Below are 12,537 nucleotides of genomic sequence, written 5' to 3'. Positions count from 1 at the left end.
AGATTTGGTTTTTCTTTTTGCATTCGCAATTATTTTGGCAGAACATCCGAGCAAATCTTCGATAAACTTGTAAAGATTTTCCTTCCAACAACAATTTTGTTTAATGAGATTCCGCTTTTTCTTCAGAACAATGTTTGGCACGGCCCATTTAAGTGTAAAAACAACATTGTTTTCAAATGCAGTTGTATGTATATACTATATATTTTATAAGGAGTCCGGCATTTTACATCGTGATAAACTTAATCCATATACCCTATTTAGGGTATAAAAATTTGTTATTAACACAAAATAAGTCAATCCTAACTTTTCATATATTTCTTCCTGGACTGGATTTAGTAAGTCAAGCGTGTTATCGTACGTGTGAATATCCTTTCACTGCTTTGGTCATAGAAAATTGACCAACTTAAGTTGAATAGGAAATGGCAAATTTGTATGCATTTGAATACAAATATTAAGAGGAAGACGCGTGTCTTTCCTTGTAGGAAAAAAACAAAAGATTTGCTTGCAGAGTCTCACATACATATGTGCGTAAGTGTGTAATTGTGCAAAAATGGGATGCGGCCAAGCAGCCGACCAAGCAGAAACACAGGAACTGCCCATTTTTTCGGTTTTATTCACAGCTGAGTGACCGGGACGCCTTGAAATAGCGCTCACATATATACGAGCTCGTACACACTTACATAATTTCATCCATTTATACAATGTGAACGCACACAAATCACAACAAAAGTTGCCACCCCGCGCGGACGCCCACTTGAGTGACAGAAGCGCAAAAGCGTGGCGTAAAAGCGACTCTGTGTGGCGCTCATGCGTGCGTTATGTTTGCAAATATGTTTTAATGTACATATGTATATACATACATATGTATGTATGTATGTATGTATATATCTGCTTTGGCTTGCGATGACATTAGTCTTTATGACAATTGTTATTGTTGTTGATCGCTTTTATTGTTTGCAATATTGTGTGTACGCTGACGAGGCGCGCAAATTACAACACTCAAATGAGCACACACACACACTCACACCATATATGCATTTGTATTGCACGTTTGAGTGCGTTTTAAATCTTCCACTTGATTAGGTGCCAATTCGGTTGATCGCAAAAAGAGGCGTTGAGCTTCAATGGATTGGGCAAAAAAGAATAAAAAAAATCGTTGCTTCCTCCACTGCGCTGAGAGCGAGGGGCGGAACAATCAAAATCCTTCGACGTAAATCAATTTCGCCGCTATTATGTAATGACAACAACAACAATAACTAGTCGCGCTTATGCTTGCTGGCGAAAGAGTTTAATTGCTCGCACGCGTGTCGTCGTTGGCATCAACCGAGCGCACTTTGCACTTTTGGTTGCTGCTCCGCGCGTTTTTAGTTGTTGCGAATTGTTTGCTGTCCTGTTTGATTTGCCATTTTTTATCTCTTTAATTTTTCTCTGACATTATCCACCTTTCAGTTACTTAAGTTATGAGTTTCCACTTAATTTGGCAGAGTTGCTACAGCTGGGTTTTTTAACACTTCGTATTTGCGAAAAGGTCAACCCCCGAAATGGTTACACGATTGATATTGTAGGTACAATATATCAAAAGAGTCTATGGTATCACTGGATTCCAGAACTGTACAATTATTGTATACTTTTAATGTATTAGCTGTTTTAGCAAAATTATTGGAAAATATATTTTTTTTATGTACAACAAACCTTAACTTCGTCTGTACCGAAGCCCGAATAGCCTTCACAGGTGCTTTTTTTATTCTATAAAGTGGTATAAAAAGGATATTCGATATCTCAAAAAATGAGCTATAAACAGACGGATTGGCAGATGGACATGGCAAAATCGACTCTGGATCCTCGTTGTTTTTTTGCCAAAAATTTGGTCGGTTGTAGTATAAAGGATTATTTACAAAACATGGGAAAAAATTTTTGTTTTAATGGTAATCGGATCATTATCTCCGAGGACTCTAAGAGGTTTGAAAAACTGATTGAATTGAGCGGCTATACTTTAGAAGACCGTAACTCTAAAACACAAAAAAAAATCCAATATATGTGACCTGGTCTACGGAAAGGGGGCTTAGGTGTCAAAAAAAAGGAGAACAATTAATGAGATAACGAGAAACTGACGATTATTTTTAACAGCTTTTCCCAGAAAATTAGTTTTCGCACGTTAGCTCCCTTTTCGTAGACTAGGTCACATATAGTTCATTTCCAAAAATGTAGTCTTAAGCTAGAATAAAATTCACATTTTTTCTTCTACGTTCTCTCCTGTATAAGTACACAAATATTATGACAGAATATTGTGGCAGAAGTAAACCGCATAATCATTATAATTAGGGCAAAAAAATATCGTACTGATGAGCTGTATCAGAAGCACGGAGTGATTCAGAGAGGAGCCAAAAGATTGTGGAGACTTTAGTCCCAGTGGTATCACAATGGGCCTTCTAAAGGCCTTAGTGGGTTGTTAGACAGCCATTCTACTTACTAACCTACCTTCTCCTCATCTGCGGTTAGACTCTAGGACATACCCCTGGGAAGGAGGATCGCACTTCGACTGTCAAGGAATATATAGTTATGTAGATATGAAGTTTCAAGAAGCACTTTAGATCCAACACAAATTATTTTAGGCATTTTATTACTATTTGCGCTCATACACTAAACAGTATGAAATCTGAATCTTAAGGTATAAGGTCCTTGGTATTTAGCCGTGATTTCGTAAAGGTAGAATAATCAAGAAGGACCTCTATATATTTTGAGACCTGACCTGACCTGAAATTTTGCACACGTTATTTTCTCCCGAAGAAACCGTTCAATTGTCGAAACCACCGATATTGGATTCTTCTTCTTTACTGCCGTAGAAAACACTTACGCGGTTATAGCCGAGTTAACAACAGCGCGCCAGTCGTTTCTTTTTTTCGCTTTTTGGCGCTTATTCGAGATCCCAGTGCATCCAGGGCCTTCTCCACCTGATCTCTCAACAGAGTGGAGGTCTTCCTCTTCCTCTGCTTCCACCGGCGTGTACTGAAAACCTTCAAAGCTGGAGTGTTCTCTTCCATCCGGACAATATGACCTTGCCAGCGTCTCTTGCCACTGTCTTTTGAAGGGCTGAGCTATGTAAATGTCACCGTATATCTCGTACAGCTCATCGTTCTATCGAATGCGATGATCGCCATTGTCAATATGCAAAGGACCATAAATCTTCCGCGGAACCTTTCTCTCCAAAACTCTTAACAACCCACCAGATGACGTCATTGTCCATGCCTCCACACCATGTAGAAGAACGGGAATGATGAAAGACTTATAACTTTCTTCTAAAAGATCAAATCAAGTTCTTTTATAAAAATATTTTTGTTTGTGAACTGCATTCTAACATCGATTCAACCAAACCAAACCTGAGGCTGAAATCAACTTCGTCCTGAATGAATCGAATTCTCTTATCATCCAGTGAGCATACTTTTCACAAACGTATTAGCTCTAACAATTTGATAGATTCGATAGAGGTATTCAGCTTACGAAGTCTCAGAAGCCGTTGAAGCTGAAGAAAACCATGTGTTCATACAATTTTATAGCCTCTCTACCGCCTAGCAATATACCGGCACTGGCGCCTGTTTTAACATTTGAATAAAATAACGTTTTTAATTGTTAAATAAGTACCAAAAAACGGAAAAAAGAAGAAGAATTAACGCAATGCTTAAAGCAAATCGAACCGTAAAATCGTTTGCTATAGCCTTTGTAGAGGGAATTCGACTTTGGTGAATAGAAAGCAATGAGAATACTAAAAAACTGACGAATTAAGTAAAGACGGAGCCACAAATGATAGACGACCAACCGCATCATTGCACATCGACGTTGCAGTCATTTACATATGTACACTTACACACTCAAATACACATACATATACATATTTAGTATGTGCTCGGTATCTTTATATGCGAGTAATAAAGGCAAAAAGGTTATCAAGAGACAAACTTGTCTCGTTGATAAAAGCCTCGACAGGAGACGAATCGAGGCACCTAGACACATGTATATGTATGTATGTATGTATATGTGGATAAGACTGGGGGCTGGCGCTACAGCAACTACATAGAAGCTTGTCTGTAAGTCCAAGCAGTCGGTGTGGGTATAATTTGTTTGTAGATAAGCGCCTAGAGTTCATATGTGTGTGTGCGTTTGTGAACCGACCACACTACTTGGCGGCAGCGCTATATATTTTATGCTTTTTTCCATACTTTTTATATGCACTTTTCACTTTTCGTTTTTATTTTCTTCATTTTTTTCTGTGCTTCGGCTTTTATGACTTACATTTGTATGTATGTATGTACATAAATTTATACTATATGTGTGTAGTCTATCTTCAAACCGATCGCGCTACAAATTTGTTTAGTGTTGCCATAAAACGGCGACTAATGTTGAAAAATTGTAAAATGAGAAATGAAATAGTCAATGGCCGAGCTGATAGCGAACACGACAACGAAAATTTCCAAAAATTCACAAAATATTCAAATGAGCGTTCGTCGCGTGTTATCGTGGAAATTAGGAAATTTGCGATAAAAGTGACTGGCTCAAAATTTTGTACATAAAATGTGTAATAATTTAGAGCAAAAAATTATGTGTGTGCATTTAGTGGTTAGATATGTAGATATATGTATGTATATACTACATACATATATTATAATGGCCAATGTTCTTTAGGACGTCACTCTTTTTCTTTTTGTATTCTATTCGCATCCTGAAATTAATACTTACATGGGTTGCATGGGTTTCCTCGGGTAAAAAACAGTCTATTTTCACCAATTTTTCTCATATAAAAAATAAAATATTTTTTTATAATTTTTTATTGTTATAAATGCATTATACACTATGAAAAAAGAAATTCTGAAATTTTTGGAAAAAAATATTTTAAACTCGACCATCGCGATACCATTTCCGGTGACTTCTTGGAAAAAACAGCGTCGGCGTTGGCAGGATAACTCTTTATGAGATCATCTAAAGTGAACAGAAATGATTGTTTTAGTGAAAAACCTTAACTTACAACTTTGAAAATTGTATCACAATTACTTGTGTAAAATTTCATGAAGATTGGTTGAGTAGTTATCGAGTAATCTTGCCAACCGACTTCGAAAACCGAGTTTCGGAAAAAACGCGTTTAAAGACGAGCACACAAGTTCTCGCTATATCTCCGAAACTATTACTCGAATCAATTTAAAATAATATTCTAGAGGTGTTGTAGAATTTAATATGACAAAAAATTCGATTCTTTGAAATCCGAAAATTCATGTAACCCCTTAAGACATCTGACCAGTCTGGGATTTCCTAAGAATCCAAAACTATTTAACTTGAATGTGTTTGAGACTCCTTATAAAATTATGAAAAAGGTAAAATCGTGAAAAAAATTGTTTCTATGTCGAAGGTGCTTTAGTATCGAAGCATTGAGTTCACTCATCTAGGCCCATTTGTCAAGGCCCTATTGAAAGGGGTCTAATAGTCGCCATTTTGTATCAACATGTCAATGTAAAGGATATGTCATACACCCAAATGCATTTTCATAAGGCCTGAAAGTGAAAAGTACGATTTTTTCCTAACACCCATAATTAAGCGTATGGTCTAGCCCTTAAAATGAGGGTGTTGTTTTGAGGATAATTGATTTTACAGAGGATTATTTCGGTAGGAATAAAAGAGGTCACTATTTATTCATATAATACGTGCCTTTTTAGAAGTGTGGTTTTCAATGAAGGAACACCTTTTTCAGAATTGATCTTTTTGACAGCTGTAACTTGAGTTTTACTCAAATTGAATAACCATTTCATAATGAATAGACTTACTCTGACACAATGTTTGCAAATCGTTAAAACTAACAAAATACTGATTTGGTTCGCACATCGCGCGCTTCGTTCAACATCCAGTCGATATAATACTCCCTCAAAGTAGGTAGTAGGTAATTCGAGTAACCATGGATCGGTTTCGCACCACGTTTACTCTAGTGGATAATGTACATCCTCAGAGACTCAGAGTATCCAAGAAAACGCGAATGGAGATATCCGCCATCGAGCGCAAGAATTGGAGCTGAGCTCATCCTTTTTATATGCTATGGTGCCATGATTAAAGACTTTTTCGTATCTGAATTGGATGATGTTGATATGGATGACCTGGTCTTGGTTTCAACAAGACGGCGCTGAACCCCCTACAGCCAATGAAATAATCAATTGATTCGAAAACTTTTGGTGAGCAATCGTGGTCTTTGGCGTGGCCTACAAGATCGTGCAATTTAATGCCCACTGGACTATTTTTGTGGGATTATGTGAAGTCGCTTGTCGTTGGAAGATAATATATGGCTCGTTATTGCTGACATACATATGTACGTCGCCAATTGTTGCAAATGCGTCTCGCTTTCCTTTTTAACTTTCGGTATCTATCTCATCCCGCACGTGTTGTGGTCGATTGTAACGTTCCGAGGCAGGCAGCCTGTTTTCTCTCCGCTGCGACACCGCACTCCTTATCGTACCAGCTGTTCTTTAGCCTTTTTCGAAAATCAAAGGTTTCGTTTGCAGCTGTACGTAAAGAGCTTGAAATGCTGGCCCACAATTCCCATATACCGAGCAGGAGTGCAAGTAGAATAGATAAACGTTCGGCTGTCTGTTGTGATTGCAGCTTCTCGAAGTCGAACTTTCCTTGCGTTTGTGAATGTTCGTTTTGTACTGCACAGAGGCTGGTGTATACCAAGATAGTGGTCCGAGTCAATGTTAGGACATCGGAGCGTACGCACGTCTAAAACACTGGAAAAGTGTCTTCGGTCTATCATAACATGATTGGTCTGGTTGGGGGATTGAATCCTATACCAAATTTGCGCTCTTTTATATGCCACTGTAGTAAACGCCACACGGACCTACTCATGTCAATGCTTGTCCCGTCCATCACACTTCTTGGACGGCGGTGATGTCAGCCTTTACTTTTACGAGGACATCAATCAGCTGGGCAGCGGCACCTTCCCAATTAAGGAACCGAATATTCCAGGTGCATGCCCTTAAATTATAGTCCTTATTACGTTTGCAGCGGTCGTCATCAAAAGGGGCGTTTCTCTTCCGAAGCCGCTCTTTACGTCTCATTGGGGCGCTTTTTTACGTGGAGGGTCCCAAACCCAACGCACAACCTTGGGAGGGATGATGCAAACGGATATTCTTTGGCTACCTAGAGGATACTTGGTCTAAGAACGGAAGTCGTGAGCTGCTTGAGCCATATGTAAACGAATCGTTTCTGGCCACTCCCAAGTGAATGGCGATCAGAGAACTTTCCTCATTTGCGTGAACTTTTACAAATGGCTCCATTCTCCTTAGTAACATTAGGATAACTAAATCCATGCAAAACGTTGATCCGCTAGCGATTGTCATGTGTTCAAAGAGAAGCTTCAAAAAATTAGAATCAACAGTAAAAACCAACTTAAAAAATTTAAAAAATGAGGTTAGGTAATAATACAATATGTGAAATAGTAATAGAATAGATAATTACTGACTCAATTACGAGCAGCTCTGCAGTCGCAAGGTCCTTCCGGTCGTCAGAGGTTTAGGGAACTCTTCGCTCTCAGCTAGGTTCACCTTCCAATGGTTGAAGGAGTTCTAACTGGACGCTGTCCTATCGGAGTTTTTGCAGAAAGATTGATGAAAGAAAGAAAAAAATGGGAGGTGTTCAAATAAAGCAGATCCTTCTCTCGATAATATTTTTAGCAGCTGCTTAATGTTTAAGTATAATAATAGAACCAAACGACTGAATTCATTTAAAGGACATTTAGTAATGGCCTGCCCGAAGTGGCTATGAGTTTGCGAGATATTTCTGTTTGTAAATATACTATATTTGCTACATATGTATGTACATTTCTGTGTTATTTGGAGTGAACATTATTGGACGCGCGTAAATGTCAGTCAACAACAACAAAAACAAAGCAAACGCTCTAAAAATTTAAAGCACTGCGCGATGCAATAATAAAAATGAAACGAAAGCAATGGTGTGCAGAGCAGTCAAACTGAAACAAAGAACTTTAAAACGACGAAAGAATATAAAAATTAAAAGTAAAACGAAATAAAAACAAAAGCAATGAAATCAGACGACAACAAAAAAGGCAAGAAAACAAATGGAATACGCACAACTGCCAAGGCAGTCAGGCAGCCAACAACAAATGGAACAAGCGACGCGTACGGGCCGGCGAATGGACGAACGAATAAACGCAGCAGCGGAATTTACGTGTGTCCGAGCGATTGCATTGGCGCCATGTTTATCTAATTTGGGGACATTATGCATGACATTCCGCGCGGTTGTTTATAGGTTCGGTTAAACCTGCACTGATAACAGCCCGCCACGGCTGCTCCAACGGCACAGACTGTGCGCGCACACACATATAAAAGCGCGCGCACAAATACATTCACACACAAACGTGCGCGCTTGCATACGCCTATACAGATATAAGAGCGCGCTGTCTACATGATACCACAAGCTGCAGGCGCTTGGCTTGAAATGAAGAAGAAGCAGCAGCTGACTACAAGATGCCAACGCGCGCTGCACTCGGGCTGTGACTCACCGCCCGAACAAAAGGTGGCAATACATGCCGTAAACAACGGTCAGCGGTCAGCAAGACAACAGCGCTGGTCAGTCAGTCAAGCAGTCAGCCTGACGTATACTTCAGTTATGGAAGCGCTTCAGCGCATAGCGCTCACCGCCACCGCGCGCTACCTTTTTATATATATTTTGTATTGATGTGAATGTCTGCGCGCGTATGTGTATGCGTATAAGACAATTAAGCAAATGCGGCTGGCGGCTGAAATTTTATAGCGCCTGTGTCCATTTTTTATACGCTTTCAGCGATTTTATTTTATTGAGCCACATACATACATATAAATATATTTATAACAACGGACTTACGAGCGCGTCGCACCGCCAACGACTACTACTGAATATTGATGATGAACGCCAGCGCGCTGGACTACTCCACAGCGGCAGCAGTTATGTGCGCGCAAGCGAAAGCTGTGCATCCTTTGGCAGAGCGCGCCTCTTCCTTCACCCTCTACTACCGCTTTCTTTACGACGCTGCTGCTGCTTGGTTTTCGTGCGCTGGCCGCTTATCTAAAGAATGTTCTTAAACTTTAAGGATTACTACCTTCAATAAATCTGCGATTTTTATATACCAAAACAAATGAGACGCAACAAAACGAATGACAGAGATTTTTATAGCGCGCGCAGCCGCTGCAGCCGCCCCAAAATCAAAGCGAAACCTATATGAGGCACAATCATATAAATATATTTGTATGTCGCGCGCGCGCGCTAATTGAAATAAAAGCAAATGCAACCGCCAGCAAAATGGTTAAGTGCAAAATAAAAGCAACAATAAAAATAACAGAAAAATAACAACAACAAAAAATGCCTATGCCATGAAAATGTATACCCTGTATGGCGCATACGAGAACTTTCGCACAATCTCACCCGCCTATCTAATGCCCGCTCTCGCCTGCGGCTACTAACCATTTAACCCTTTTTCGCAACCTTGGTGATTGTCGGCGACGGCGGCGGCGGTGGCGCGCAACCAGAGCAACTGCAGATTGACGCTTAATTAGACACCGTTCACGTTACGGGTAATCACTCGCACCGCCTGTCAAGCGTCAGTCCTTAGCGTTAATTAGCTGCAAAGTATGTGCGTTTCTGTTGCAAATGCTTGTGTGTTAGTGCTTGCCACGTAGGAAATTAGCGCGACTACATCACATGGATATAACCCCATAAGTACTAGGATACCGTTGCTCCCACATAAAAAGCTTTAATTATTCATCATCCTAAACGCATCCCATGTTAATGCCGCCACTGATTCACCTAGTGTTTACATGACAGACTTCAGAGCAAAGTGTCCGAAATTAAGACCTTGATCTCTCATGAAGTTTTACTGATTTGCATAGGTTAGGTTAATCTGGTACGCCAATAAGCCACGCATAGACCAGTTTTTGTTCTTGTGCTACCAGATGTAGTTCAGTTCCTAGGTCCAAGAGATGTAGTCATCTTATAGAATGCCTGCGCTTGACGCGAATTTTAACAGACTCTGCCGCCTCACTATCGATAACTCCTCCAGTGTATCATACCGTGAGGACCACAGATGCCTACAGCGTAGTATTGCCAGTTCGGAACAAGTGTACAAGAGAGTATCCATTGTTTCCCTAGTGACCTGCTCTAGACATTTCCTGCAGTTTTCTCGATCTGTCAGCCCCATCCTACGGGCTTGTGCCGCCACCAGACAGTGACCAGTTAGCATTCCCATCATGTTCCTACAGTCTCTTCTATCTTTTCTTTTTTCTGCAGTAGCCAGCTATGGTTCTAAATGTCTTGCTGCATATGGCATCACTGGACATAACCGCGAAGTATATGGCTTCGAAAGCTGCAGTCAGACTCAGAGAATCTGATCGTCTTAGATGACTGCGAACCTAGACACTCTGGAATCCTAGCAAACTTTTATTTCGTTTCAAAATACTTAGATTACCAAGTCATGGAGCCTAGCTCTAGCTCTGGTTTCTCTGTTCACATACCTTAGAGGGAGGCATGGGAAGAATGAAAGGACTCGCTAAAGGAGAGGGAAAGTGAGGGATGGATTGGTTGAAAAGTACACTGTAGACAATTTCAGCGTCTTTCACATGAAGCTGGCTGCCATAAAGGTAGCAGCCGATCTACTGCTTTGGAGCGTAGCCTGCTTAAGAGTAGTGACTATCCATTCCAATAATAAAGCAGAGGTATTAGCTTTGAGTTTTGACTCTACGCTCAAGATTAGTGAAAGGATGTCTAGACTTCTTATCTCTAGCATCGAACTACTTTATTATTATATTGGTTTGGGTACCTGATCACTGCGGTATTGTAGGAAACAATAAGACAGATGCGCTTGCTAAAATAAGTACTTCAGTCTCAATTACTGAGGAATGGGAACGGGTTGGAGCTCCATCTGGCACCTTGTGGTTCAGTACTGTACTGTTAGGCCTCAGACTTAGTTAGCAAGCGCTGGTCAACTACGAGCTGTTGTGCAGTCGTAAGGTCCTTCTGAGGCTCTGAGTAAGGTTAACCTATCAATGGTTGAAGAGTTCTAACTGGACACCGTCCGATTGGAAATCATGCAGAAAAATTTATTAAAATCGATTCCTTGTATAAAATCCTTTGTATCTGTGTAGCGTATTACAGCTTCGGTACAAACGAAGTTAACGTCTTCCCCTTTTATTTATCAAAGTGACAAATATTTAATTTCATCTGAAATGAATTTTTCCTACAGGGTAGTTTTGATAACGGATACATTTAAGCATTAACAAGGATTTCCTTTTGTAATTATTACGCTATATCTTCGTGTTTTGACAAAATACCTTCAACCCAATAAAAGAGTTGAATTACAACAACACCGAAGGTCATGAAAAGTGATATCTTCCTCAGATATGTAACTTATCATTAATTTCTTGTGTATTTGCAGGTGACTTCAAGTTCGCAAGTCCTTAGCTAATTATTCAAACGTAATTGATATATTTTCGTGTAGAATAGCTAACATTGAGAACGAGGAGGTTCTGTTTATATGTAAAGTAATAATTCGATTGCGTTTGTTTTTGTTTCTATTTTTTTGTTGTTTTAGAGGGGGAATGTTCCAAGAATGCTGCCGCTGTTGAAAGAGTTAGTATTATCTAACTTTTCTTGATTTGAGAAATAGTACTCCTACGTACTAAACCCTTAACTCAGGCTTTAGCTTGAATTTGGGCCTGCGGTATCGCCGTTAAACATTACTTCGCAGGACCAAGCCGGGCAAAAATGCCTCCTCACAAACTCACTGCGGGATTATTTAGCTCGCCTTGCGCTTCGCCACTGCCGTTCTCTTTTTATCCTTAGTTCTGGGATCGCTATTGCAGCCCACTCTTTCATTTTCGTCCATGCCAACTTTGATTGCAGCATGAGACTTATAATGTTGTCGGGGGCATTCCTTTGGTTATTTGTTCGATAGTAGTTCTCATCGTAGCCGAATCTATGAGATACTACCTGAAATAGCCATGGCCCGTCCAGAATTACGTCAGATAAAAGTCTGTCCCCCCGTGTTGTCTCTCAAACGATGTTACCGTTTCTAGTTTTTTAGCAGTCTGTCAGACAGATAGCTACTAATTATCTTCAGTAGATAACCCGGCGTATTTCTTGCCTACACTGCCCCCATGATATGTGGCCAGAATGCAGAATTAAAAGCATTTCACGTCAAGTGTAACAACTGCGCATTATGTTTTATCGCCATGTATCCTTCTGATTCCCTTTATGGCCTTGAGCACAATGTCCGTCAACTTTCCGACTGCGTTTATGGTGGATCGATGTCTCCTGATTCAAATTTTTTTTCTGACAAGCCAGGTAGCTCTTTTTCTAGATGACGTTCATCAGCTTCTCCAATATTTTAGCCATCGTATCGGTCATACAAAGCATTTCAGCTTGTCGCTCTAAGTCGATCGAGCTACCCACGCTTTCTTTCCTCATTTAGCGTCTTCACCTTTTATCCTTTTTTTCGTGGCTTTTTCAGAATGCCCC

The sequence above is a fragment of the Bactrocera neohumeralis genome, chromosome 3, assembly GCF_024586455.1.
Source record: "Bactrocera neohumeralis isolate Rockhampton chromosome 3, APGP_CSIRO_Bneo_wtdbg2-racon-allhic-juicebox.fasta_v2, whole genome shotgun sequence".
NCBI classification, from domain to species: domain Eukaryota; kingdom Metazoa; phylum Arthropoda; class Insecta; order Diptera; family Tephritidae; genus Bactrocera; species Bactrocera neohumeralis.
Note: the sequence above shows the minus strand (reverse complement) of the source record.